Genomic DNA, 13380 nt, shown 5'->3' with positions numbered 1-13380 from the left:
CTTGATTGTGGTGGTAGTTACATGTCTGTGTGCATGTGTCTAAATCTATAACTTTACACCCAAAAGAGTGAATTTCACTGTATATAACTTCACAAAAATGACTCAAATCTGTAAATTACCATCTCCCTATTTAAAAGCATGGTTATAGGTGTTGGACTCAGTTGCACTTGGCTCAGGTCTTATCAGCAGACAGCAGAGCGTGATGAAAGGAGCCCAAGGCTCTGAGGCCATATACAGGCAATACTTCCTTACCTGCTTTAAAAAAAACCCAAAAACCAAAAAATGAGCATAGTGAACACTGTCTCGTGAGGTTGTGGTGAAGATTTAAATAAAATAATACATCTAAAAGTGAGTGACACAGACATAATAGAGACTTTAAATTGTTTTTGTGTGTGTATCACTCTTTCGGGCAGTCGTAAGTATCGCTAAGAACATTTTTTAATAATATGCCTGGCTTCCTTTACCAAGAAGCAGAAGCGAGCAATGAGTCAGTGGAATTAGTGGAAGATATCCAAGAAAAGGAGGGTTTAATAAAGGAGAAATCTTGTTTGAATTGGATGGAGAATTGCAGACTACTGCAGGTGCAGAGAATCGAGGACCAAGGAAGGTGATTTTGTTTGCCTGCCTAGGTTTTCAGGGAGTCACTGAAATCTGGGTCCTTGGGTATTTATCTGGTGGCTAAAATGTCTATTTGCTTTACAGCTGTGAGTTGGGTCTGTTTCGGAGCTCCCAGCTGGGGCTGGTCATCCCACCCGGGTTTCTCTGTTGAAGCCTGCTGCCCTGAAGGCAGTCAATTTCTTTTTAACCCAAATCTTCCATGAAAAATTGCTGACTTCTTGTGGAGGTCCATAGGGAGATGGATTTTCAAAACCTTCGCTGTGCTCATCCGGCCCACGTGGTTCCATGCATTTGGGTTGTCCTTGGTTATAACAAGTGCTTTGTCATTAATTACAGCTTTCGCTGTGTTTACGGTCCCGCCAGGCTGCCCAGCACCATTTCCCCCATTTTACAGCTGGGCCCATTAAGGCAAAGTAATTTGCTTTGGGCTTTGTTACAGAGGAAGTCAGCGACAGGGCTAAGGGCCAATTTTAGCACGCGCTTCCTCAAATTGTAAGCACCCTCTTCTTTTTCAGTTTCATTACAGCTCTCCTGCAAGCCTTTCCTCAGACTCTGGCAACAATCAGCTGCTGTTGGCCCTGCTTTATAGACATTATAGAAATTGCACGGGGGCCAGACAGGAGCTTGGGAAATCAGTGAGCCAGCTTCCTCCGCTATGAAGTTGCTCCTTTGTACTCGCTGTTCTGGCCATAATACCTGCGTAATTCTTACTTTCCTGTCTGCAGCCTGTCCTGCTGGGGTGCTTTCTGTTTTTACTACGAGTGGGCTCCCCTCCTGTCGAGTTCCCTGGACAGTGTCACTCTCCCCTAACTTCTCACCCCAGCTGCTTCCTTTCCGAGCCAGCAGCTGCCACCAAAAGAGGCTAAAAGAGGCCAAAAAAGGACAAGCACCTCTGAGCCATCTCACGCAATATTTGAGCAGCCAGTGTGTTAAGATGTCCGAGATGAAAGGAATTAGCCAACCAGACAGTGTAGCTTTGTTTATTACATTATATACATCCCCAGAAATTGTTGTTGATATCTCCCAATTCCTTTTTACTCAATTTCCTGTGAAAAGAAAGCTGGAGAAAGGGATCTATGGCGAAGACGTGTGTCCTCACCATCTTAAACTGATTTCTAATACTAGAAACATCTGCAGTGGTCAAAAGGGCTTCCTCTTCAGTATTGGCTGGTGCAGACTGGATTCTTGCTTTTCTATCACTTCCTGGCTCGCTTGAGCTCTCAGAGGATCAGTTGCCAGTGAAAAGGGGTGAAAAGAGCAGACCCTGGACCACATGATGTCTTGATAGCTCTTTCACCTCCGAGTTTGTGAAGACAACACTCAGGGAAAATTCTCACTTACCTATCAGCTGGCTTTACTCTTTTTGTCTAATGCCTTTTGGAAGAAAATAAAGAGCTGGGGCGTGATAAGACGTTGTACCTTCATTCCAATTTAGCATTTTGTCCTGCAAACCCAGCCGTCTTATCCCAAGAGCAGAGCGGTAGAAGTAATGAGGATGCAGTCGGGATTGGTGCCTGACTGATTAATTAAAAAGCCAGAGAATCACAAAAAGTGATACATGTGCATTTTAACCTTTTTATTTTTTTTTCAGTAAACACATGTATTCATTTACTAATCATTTTCGAGAGGACCAAGACTTTTGGTTTGTATAGGTCTACTGTCTGGCTTTTCACATGGTCCTTCTGGCATAATCCTCAGCAATACTGCATCATCTACAGTTCCCAGCTTGGGTTTCTTTAAAGTGGACTGGAAATTTAAAGAGCGCTTTCAAAGCGATCCTCAGTCTTTTCTTCTCCCTCTCTTAAATATTATTTTTTCCAAAATTTTCTACTTAGTTATATGGAGATAAGAACTCCCTTTCCACGCTAATAATTCATTGCTTTACATAGTATTTATTTGAATTATGTAATTAGAATTTTAGGTACAACTGGCATAAAAGGGTTTAGAAGCAAACACAACTCGACCAATAGGAACAGAAGTGCACAGGCTCACAGGGGCTCCTCCCAGCCCGTCTGGTCCCTGCTTTAGTCTGAGAGGGAGGAGAGCTGCAGGACAACCTGGCAGGTGGTAAGAGAGGCATCTACTGTCATCAATGGGCTGACTCCCGCTGGTTCTCTCAGTTAATTAACGTCGTCAGCTTGTCAGCTTCCTTCACCTGCCCAAGGGAAGGAAGTGGACTCCTCTGATCTGCCTGCTTTCCCTCCTTTTGGAAAATGATGGCACCATTTTCTGTGCTGCAGGGTCTCACCGTGGCACTTCTTCCCCTAATTAAACATAGTTCCGTGCTTCTGGGGAAAACAACCTCCGGGCTCTTGGAGTCTCTTTCACTTTGGAAATTCCTTGTCCTTCACTGATGAACACTGAGGGATGGACAGAGGACGGTCACCACCTGGATGGCAAGGGCTAACCCAGCATTTGTGACATAGGAGGCTTAGCTAACGAATGTGCAGAGGTTTCTTTTGAGTGGCTGAGAGATTTTTAATCCTGGGTTTCACATTTCCGGGAAATGAACTCCCAATCTGCCCCCTTAGCATACCTCTCATACTGAAGCTGTGTTTGAAGCACTCGCCTCTTGGGGGCCAGGGCAGTTAAAATCAGGAACTTCTTGTCCCGCAAAAGCTAGTTATCAGATCTTCCTGCCTGTTTTAGCTTGGAGCAGCGAGAGGCCTGGAATGAAATTCTAGAGGGTACAGCATGCTCTGCTTGTAAAGGGTAACATCCAGAACCAGGGTTAAACGCTGGCATTTAAAAACAATAATTCTCGTCGTCTCATAGTGGCATAGTTTACAAAAAAAACACTTAGAAATTCAAAATTTTCTTTAATCTAAAATGAACACAGATGAAAGTTGGCATTTGATTCTGTTCTCATGGTCCCTCTGTGGTTCAGGATTTCTTACAACAGGCAGCTTGCAGAGCACATCCCCCTTAAACAGAATTCTCCCAGCTGTGTTCTATTTTCATCTTCTTATCCACAAGAGTCTTATGGTTTGACGGCACTATTCCCAGAATCTGAATCCTGTGTTAAGCAGAGAATATTTAGGTACCTGTTGATGCTATGAATCTCATTTACAACTAGGTTTTTCCTCAGAGGTTCTGAGAGTTTGGCCTTCTTCAGCTTTGATGTGCTGAAAGGAAAGCGGTCCACATTCTCTTGAATGACCATGTAATATAAAATATAGCTTTCAGACTGCCCTTATAAATGAACTAGAAAGCATAGGCCAATTAGCATACACGAGTTATCAGCCAAGTTCTTTTATCAACTGTTTTGGTCGGTTAATTGGTTCTATTTAGAATTGTTTCTCCATGCCTTCTGTGTAATGAGCATGCAGATACCAGAAGACGATTCATTGCTGGCTCTGCCCTAAAGACATCTAAATATTTCAGATGCTTGCCTTAGCCCTTAAAACATCTGGATGCTTTTAAAAGAAATATCCACTTACTTAGGGTGTTAGCAATATAATCTGGATATTGGGATGAATACTTACATTATATCGGGTAATAAAGATGTACCTTTAATGTCATAATTTGTGCCTTTCTGCTTGTTGACATTTAGACAATGACTGTAGAACACAGTGTTTATGTGGAAAGACGAATACTTATAAAATCTACTTCAAATAGATGTGAAGATATTCTTTGCGGTATGGACAGGAGTTTGAGGTAAATATTCTTTATGTGGACAATAAAAAAAAAAGAGAAAACCATATAGCATTCCTGGAATGTATTTACCAAGCAAGTATTTTGGAAAGCGGCCCAAAGGAACATATTTAAGGCTGAGATTTTTAATACGGAGCTAAGGAAATGCTTTAATGCGCCAGCTAAGCTCACGGAGGGAGGAAGTCACATCTGGTTTACCTCAAGCTATAGGAGAGGGAATGGAGCTTAACAGAGCAAACCTCACGAGGCTCAAGCCACATTTTCGGTTTGTAAGTATGTATGCACGCAGTGTGGGGTTTTTAGTTTTTTCAAACTTAAGTACCGCTGTGGCTCAGCAATCCGTAAATGCAAATGGCTTGACGACCATAAGGAAGAATGTTCAGTCATCTGTCCTGTGTTTATTATATAGCCTTTGACTTTCACTGCAGGAGTTAAATATTTTTATAAGTAGGCAACTGTTGCTGATGCCTTATTACGTGTCCAAGAAAAATAAGGATCTGAATAAGCTGGTTGAGTTAGATCGAAGGGTAAGATATTTAAGATGGGGGCTCCTTCCCACACGTCACTGATCCCCAGCAAGGGTGGACACAAAGGATGCTCTAAATGACAGCATCCAGTGCAATGCGTTTCCCACGTCAAGTATAAACCTGAAAGGTACTTGTTGATCTTCTCAGGTTAATTTTTAAATCATACCAATACTTCTTACTTCAGTCAGGAGGGTTTTCTTGTTCTATTACTTGATACCATTTCACACCTCATACTACCTCTCCCTTTAGAACTACTTTTGACAGCGTTTTAAAAAGTCAGCGATTTAAGTATTCTTGATCCTGTGACTTAACCCAAGGAGTAGCCTGTCTGCTCAGATTTGTGGCAGATCACTACTGATGAATAACATTTCTGAAAAGGTATGCTCTGTTAAGTGCGGAAGACTAGCATAAGTAAAATTGGCAGCTATAGCAGTACCTGCCTAACTAGCAATTTTTTTTTGAGGAAGATTAGCCCTGAGCTAACATCTGCTGCCAATCCTCCTCTCTCTCTCTCTCTCTCTTATTTTTGCTGAGGAAGACTGGCCCTGAGCTAACATCTGTACTCCTTTTTCTCCCCATACTTTACATGTGGATGCCTGCGACAGCATGGCTTGACGAGCAGTGTGTAGGTCCACACCAGGGATCTGAACCAGCGAACCCTGGGCCACCGAAGTAGAACGTGCGAACTTAACTGCCACACCACCGGGCTGGCCCCCTAACTAACAATTTAACCTGAACAGTTTCCTGTTCCAAATACATCTCCTATTCAGAATAAAAATAATCAATATGATTTCCTCATCACTGTAGATACAGCTGATGTGATATTCGTACCAGATAACCAGATGTTTGCTTTTATCAAAACAACTATTATTATTATTTAATGTATCTCCTACCCTTTGAATATGAGCTCTAGTTTTAAAACTTTAAATGTCAATATTTTCCAAATTTCAAAGGCAAGGACTTAACCTTGTTTACAGGAAATACCAGTAAGTTAAAAAGTCCTTGGACGCCCTGGCCATGGAGTCTGTGACAGTGTTTTTCACCAGTGTGTGAGGTTTAGGCATCCACTCAGACTAGCAACTGAAATGCAGTTTTGGATCTGAGTCTAAATTCTCATAGACAAATGTTTCTAGAAAGTCATTTTAATGGAAAGATTCTGCCTGACAAAGGAAATCCTGCTTTTTTTTTTTTTTTTTTTTTTTTTTTGCGGAAGATTAGCCCTGAGCTAACATCTGCCACCAATCCTCCTCTTTTTGCTGAGGAAGGCTCGCCCTGAGCTAACATCCATGCCCATCCTCCTCTACTTTATATGTGGGATGCCTACCACAGCATGACGTGACAAGAAGTGCCATGTCCGCACCCAGGATCTGAACTGGTGAACCCCGGGCCGCCGAGAAGCAGAACGTGCGAACTTAACCGCTGTGCCACGGGCTGGCCCCCCTATTTTCCTTTTTAAATCACTCTTCCCGAATCTGGTGAGGAGGGCAGAAATCTGACATCAGCTCTAATTCAACACAGCTGAAAATTTCTGCCCAAACGCTCAAGTCTACAGGTTCTGATCACGAGGTGAGTTACTCAGATCATGTTTGAAATATCGCCTGGCCGAGTTGGTGCTACCGAATCACACCCATGTGGAGGGACGGGAGGAAGCCTTAGGGCTTCATCCCAGGCTAATAAAAGACGCATTTGTACGGAAGTGCGGTGGCGGGCACACAGCATCTGCTGGCTCTCCTGGCTGCAGGAGAATTAGCCTGGGCAAGGCTGCTCCTGGCTGCATCAGGAGAAGGGGACTGTGTTCAGAGAGGTCTTCTCATCAGTCTCCTGCCTGGCTCATCACATACTGGATGAGAGGATGCCTTGGATCATGTAGCTGGAGAAAGTGTAGCTTCCTCAAGACCTCATGAGAATGAAGAGTCTCCATTCATTGCTTCAACAAACATTTACTGAGCACCTTTTAAATGCTAGGCAGGTTGTTAGTCGCTGCGGCTGTAGGGATCGCAGGACACCATTCTGCTACCGTCTAGTAGGGAAGACAGACAGCTGTATGCCCAGTGAAGAAGTGCCACGCTCGAGGGAAACACACGGTGCTGAAGGAACACCCCTAACACAGGGTTGAGGTGGGGCAGGAGATTCAGGGATCCAGAAGCATTCCTGGAAAAGTGGAATCTGCAGGGTTTTGAAGAAAGAGGCGGGTACTAGCCAGGCAGTGGCGGGCAAAGACTCAGTAATGAGGCCATTTACCTGGTACAGCTCTTTTCATCCTCGCCCGTGGAGAAAATAGTTACTTCTAGGGCTAAATGATGGGAGGGATGCATAGAAAGAAAAAGTCATAATTTGAATTGCTGAAAAGACTGCCTGATGGGGCAAATTACTGGAGAGTTTTCAAAGACACTTTGAAATGCCAAACAACCTGTACTTTACCCATTCAGAATCGCAAATCCTACAAAACTCTATTTCAGCTAGGAAGGCCAGTGACTTTGTAGTGGGCGATATTTTAATTATCAAGTATCAGTCATGTAGGGGTTTTTTTTTGCCACATTTAATTTGATAATAAAAATGGAAGCCAACATTATAAATTTCGCATGGAGAGGAGGCCACTGCATGAAGAGCTACTGGACGTGGTTCAGAGAACGTTCACTTGGAATCTACCAAGGTGGTGGGAGATGAGAGATCAAGGCTCTGATATTCTGAGGAAGAGGAAACTCTTGCTGCCCTTCCCGTGTGACTCACCTGCTTTTCTTTGCTTCCAGCCTTGTTTTTAGGGACATGTAGACCGAAGGTCCTGTCCCTACATTGCATCACCATTGCATCCCAGGTTGTCCTGCTTGCCATCATCGCCACCTCCAGTCGATATGTATCTGAGTCCTGGAAAGAGCCCAGCCCGCAACCTCCCTTAATGAGGCTGAGCCCTGCAGGAATCAGAACAGACTTTGCAGAGTTCCCAGGGTAGAAGGGAAGAGAGGTAATGTCTTTAGGTGCTGTTTGCTCTCTGATTTATTTCTGTCACTGCTTTGTAGCCCTCTCCCACTCTGGGCCAGCCCCACAGAAATCCCCTTCTGTTTCCCTCAGTGTGGCTAAGTCGGATCCAGAGGAAAGAAAGGGCTAAATATGAGGAGACCTGCAGCTCAGACCCCATCCTGCCACTTTCTCATTGTGTGACCTTCAGCAAGTCACAGGAGTCTTTGTGACTCTTTCTGCGTGTGCAAAAGGAGGAATTGAGCTGGGTAGTGCCTAAGATCCCTGGCAGCTCCAGTGCTGTCTGCTTCAAGGTACTAAGATCCTTGGGGAAGGGCTCATGACATTCTTAGCAGCCCTGACCAGGGTGGCCCTTTGGAAATGCTTGCATTTGATGTTCTGGGAAAGAAGGTGGGTGTTAGGTGGGGGGCTCCACCTCTCACACAGTTAGGTCCCAAGCGGGGGCCTGCTGAACAGTACACTGACTTACCGTTCACTATTTTGGCTTAAACAGAAATGCCGGTGCTTCCAAAGCTTTTATTGAGACGAGCTTTGAAAAGAAGCTTCCTTTCTTTTGTGACCAACAAGCAAACAAATCCACTCCAATAGCTCTTATTTCTTTTACTTGTTTTTCTCTTTCCACCAAGACTCAGACAAATAAAATGGATGACATCAGAAATGGAGGTAGCATTGACAGTAGAGTCTCTGCTCTCCAGCCGTGGGATCTCTGCAGAGCAAAACCTAAAACCCACTGGCTTAAAAGAACACACTTGAGAAGGGTGTTCTCAAAGCAACAGAGAAAGCAGTGGTAGCAGAGCACACTGGATGCTTCTCAGAGACTCTGCCACCCCATGTGAACGTAGCGTGTGCACAGCCACGTTCCAGGAGGACATAACCATTTAAACGGTGCAGTGACTTTGTCGTTCATTCCATGCTGTGAGTGTGCCCCAGGTGAGTGTGAGATCCTGCACAGGAATCCGCTTATTTCTTACCCTTCTGCCTCTCACCATGGGAGCGCCTTGCTGTGCTGAGTGTCTACTAAAGAAAGAGCCATTTCTCCCAAAGCTAGAAGCAAGCGAGGCCCTGTTGGTCGAATTACAAGCAAATATGTCGCTCAGAATGCATTCCTGCACTGTTTAATAGCCTGCACATTCGACCCGGAGCCAGGGATCCGGGACCACTGACCAACAGCAGTGGCCACTCCTTAACATCTCTTTCTTGCTCTTCTCAGCCTCAGAGCCACAGCTCCCAGCAGGCCTAGGACCTCCCACCCTGAGACAAGTCTGGGCATTAGCACTTCAATAAGCTTCAAATCTAGTCAGTCTGGGAAATTGCTCTTTAGCTAGGGGCCAATGAGGGTGCACTTCCTGCTACTGTTTGGCAACAGTCCTGTCCACCCACGCAGGCTCCTGTGTAGGGTATAACCCGTGTAGCTTGCTGTTCTAGCTACTGTGGCTGCATAATGAGTCGCCCTCAACTTAGTGATTTAAAACAACCATTTATTACACGAATGGATCTATGAGTCAGGTATTCAGAAAGGGCACTGTGGCGAGGGCTGTCTCTGCCCCACAGTGTTTGGGTGTTAGCTGGATGACTTCAAGGTGGAGCCTGGAATCATCCGAAGGCTCAGTCCCTTCCATGTCTGGCTGTTGGCAGGGGCCTTAGCTGGGGCTCTCAACCACACACCCACACATGGCCTTTCCATGTGGCTTGGGCTTCCTCACAACATGGAGACCTGGTTCCAGAGCAAGTGATCTGAGAAGACCGCTCACCTATTATGATTTGGCTTTGGAAGATAGGCATGTCAACTTTGCTGTGTTCTGTTCTTTGAAGGATCCTCAAAGGTCCACCCAGGTTCAAGGGGAGGAAGTAATAAATTGTTTCTTGACAGCAGAGAAGCAAGGTTCTGGAAAGCCATATTGCCAAGGCTACACGTACACTCTGCCTTCTCTGGGTACAGCATTGGAGGTAGACAGGGACCTTCTGCCTCGCCCCTCAAGTTCAGGGTTAACAGGCAGGACCTCTGCGACTTTGTCCAGCTGATACCCATGACTCTGGTCCTGCTCTGCCGTGTGTGGACAAACAGGATTCCTTTGAGCAGAGCAGAATTTTTCATCAGATTGATAGAAATATTTAAATCTACCCTCTCTTGAGCTATCACTTCTCAGCTTAGGTCTTAAACTAATTCTATTCCCAGGATTGCAAATGTGAGCATTATAGGAAAGCCATAAACCCCTCAGATAATACTCTCTCAGGTCACACTCAGTATGTTTTCAGTTCAGAATCAGAATCTGTCAGGATAACAAGTAGTGGTTTGTGCAAAAGCCTGGTAGTGATTCCATAACTTGGAGAAAAAGCCTGTGAGAGAATGACAGTCAGATCTTCTTTTACAGGTCATAGACTCTTGAGCATTCTGAGTTTGTTTCCTTATGCTTCTTTGTCTTTTTAATCTTTAAAATTGTTTTTTAAATGTTCAGGTGGATTTCTTCCATACTTTTCCATTATGGCTTGCATTAGTGTTCTTGGTGACTTTTTTCTTTATTATATTTTAGAGATGTGGAAAATACAACAAAGCATAGAGAAGGAAATAAAAATTTGCCATAATACTGCCTCTCCAAATTGTAATTGTTAATATTTTAGTGCTCTGCCTATTTGAGTGTTTCCTCATCATTAAATATTCTTGTATTCAGATGATTTTAATGGCTAAATACGAATTGAATACACTGGATCTTATTTTAACCGTCCCTTTTATTGTTGGACATTTATTTCTTCTTTCTCAAATGTTTAATGAATTACTTTTGCATTATTGAAATATTATATTTTTATTTAACATATATGATAGACGTTTTTCCATACTCATTTAAAAAGCTTAATAAAAATTAATTAAATTTAAGTACCTAAATTTCCTTTTTGATGGATTCCAGGAAGTGAAATTATTAGATTGTAGGATATGAACAATTTAAAGTTTTGGCTACATGGTCTGAAATTGCTTTCCCAAATTCACACAATCTATATACAGTTTTAAAAGGAAAATAGGCAGCGATCACAGGAGGGAAATGCGAAACCATACTTTGAATGGATTTAATTTAGCTTTGATTTATATTCACTTTAGCCTTAAGATGGAGATTGAATCATTTGATTCCATCTGAGTGCTTTAAATTCCTTGGTCCCATGTTCTGATTCTGGGTTTTTTCTCTCTTTAAGTGTGTTCTAAGTCATATATATTTTCCCACTAACGCTGTATTTTTCTCCTTTGTGTATGACTTGTGGTTTCCCCACTGTCAATCATTTCCCTCCAGATGTTCTTTTTCTTACTGTCTCATTTATTTCACGCATGACTGTGGCGTTACTCATTGCCCATTGTCTCAGCTTCCATGTCATTTGCCTACTCTGTAATTCTACAGCTTTGAATGATAATGCTATTATTTTTAGGATCACTAAAATATATGTGTGTATTTGTTGTCTTCTCCTCATCACTGCTATGGTCAATTGGGAGCAAACCTTCATGCGTGCTTCACACGCCTTCTTGCGTTCCTTTGTCCTCAAAGTGATATGTTGTTGTCACTAGATTTCTTTTGTATGTACATTTACTTGCAGTGTATTAGACTTCTGCAAAATTTACAATAGTTATTTATAGTTCCCGTTACCACTGTTTTATTCTAAGATGGCTGACCATTTGGGATTTACACTTTAAAGCATTCCAGAGTTGTTATAGTGAGTGTTAAATTATATGTCTGGATTTAATGGTTATTCATGGACTCCACTCATAATATTATATAACTCATGATCTCTAAGGACTTTTTAACGGTACATATCACCACACCTGGGCATTTTGTTGTTATTTGGGGGTATTAATTACAGCTTTTGTAGTAACCCTGCAGTTTAATCTGAATATATGTTTTAATTCTTTCTCTTTTGCAAAATTCTTTTTAGTATCCTTTCTAAAACTTTCACTATTAGTTGGGAAAATATTACTTTTACATTTGGTGAAGTTTTAATTCTGAGCTCACTTTTTGCTGCTTTTTTATTTATTATGTGTTTTATTGAGATATAATTGACATATAACATTGTATAGGTTTAAGGTGTACAGTGTACTCATTTGATGCATTTATCTGTTGTAATACGATTACCACTGTAGCTTTAGCGAACATTTTTTCCACGTCACATAGTTATCATTTCTTTGTTGTGGTGAGAACATTTAAGATCTAGTCTCTTTGCAACTTTGAAGCATACAATACAGCACAGTTGACTACAGTCACTGTGCTGTGCTTAGATCTCCAGATTTATTTATCTTCTAGTTGCACGTTTGTACCTTTTAACAACATCTCCCCAATTCCCCACTCCCTCAGGCTCTAGTAACCACCATTTTAGTCTCTGTTCCTACAAGTTTGGCTTTTTTTTTGTTGTTTTTTTTTTGAGGAAGTTTCGCCCTGAGCCTACTACTGCCAATCCTCCTCTGTTTGCTGTGGAACACTGGCCCTGAGCTAACATCCATGCCCATCTTCCTCTGCTTCATATGTGGGATGCCTACCACAGCATGGCTTGCCAAGCGGTGCCATGTCCGCACCCAGGATCCAAACCAGCTAACCCCGGGCCGCTGAGAAGCAGAACGAGCGAACTTAACCACTGCGCCCCCGGGCCGACCCCAAGTTCAGCTTTTTTAGATTCCATATATAAGTGATATCATACAGTATTTGTCTTTCTCTGTCTGACTTCTCTCTCTAAGCATAATGCTGCTTTTTTCCTTTTCCTTTATGCTAAGATTCCCTGTTTTCTTTCCTCGTTTTCTTGACCTTGTTTATTCTTTTCTTTTAAAAATCCGTGGCCTTTGGTATGCCAGGCGTTACACTTGAAGTCCTGGGATGAATGCCATGGCCCTGCCCGCAGGGAGTTGACAATCACTTGTGAGGGCATACCATGTATCAGAACTGCTGTACTCTAAGGTGGAAACATTGTTTGGGGGCCTTGAAGGAGAGGCTGGGTTTCAGAGAAGGATAGAAGAGAGGGGACCGGCAGGAAGAACAATGTGGCAGAAGGCAATGGAAGCAGTCTAGTTGGCAAAGGTTAGATACTAGCGGGGACAAAACTGAAGTGGGGGCCTAGTGCTGGGTTGTGGAAGGGCAGAGTTTGGACTCTGCTCTGTAGTGGTTTTGTGCAGGAAAATGACATGAAGAGGGCATTTTTCTGGCTCATATGTGGCATATAAGTTTGAAGGGGAAACGTTTGAGAAGGAGCGAGCTCCAAGACTCAGTTATTCATTCGTGTTGTGCCTGCCATGTGTCTGACACTGTGCCAGGAACTCTGGACCCAGCAGTGAGCAAGACATCGTCGTCCCTGCTCTTGTGGGCTTGACAGTCATTGTCCCTGCTCTTATGGGGCTTATGCTGCAGTGAGGGAGAAAGAAAATTAACACCTATGGTGGTAGCAGCAACAGCTGTGTACATAACACACACTTCATGGCATTTAAGGTCTCCTTAATATTCACGCTCTCAGGGACTGTGAACAGCGTGTAAACAAATGTTCAGTGCCCTCTTAGATTCCGGTAGCCGTAAAGGAATATCTCTTTGTTCTTACAGGTCAGCCTATTTGTTCCTATGACTGCCCCATCCCCACTTTGTTTAGAATT

At 43.2% G+C, this 13380-nt stretch overlaps 1 protein-coding gene across 5 annotated transcripts in view; it reads left to right on the top strand.

Moving 5' to 3' along the window:
- The window catches only part of DISC1 (DISC1 scaffold protein), a 347047-nt gene that overhangs the window by 320034 nt on the left and 13633 nt on the right, over positions 1–13380 (top strand). The gene's annotated exons all lie outside the window — the stretch shown is intronic.

Source organism: Equus przewalskii, chromosome 1 (genome assembly GCF_037783145.1).
Source record: "Equus przewalskii isolate Varuska chromosome 1, EquPr2, whole genome shotgun sequence".
Classification (NCBI taxonomy): domain Eukaryota; kingdom Metazoa; phylum Chordata; class Mammalia; order Perissodactyla; family Equidae; genus Equus; species Equus przewalskii.
This window is presented reverse-complemented; position numbering and strand designations above follow the sequence as displayed.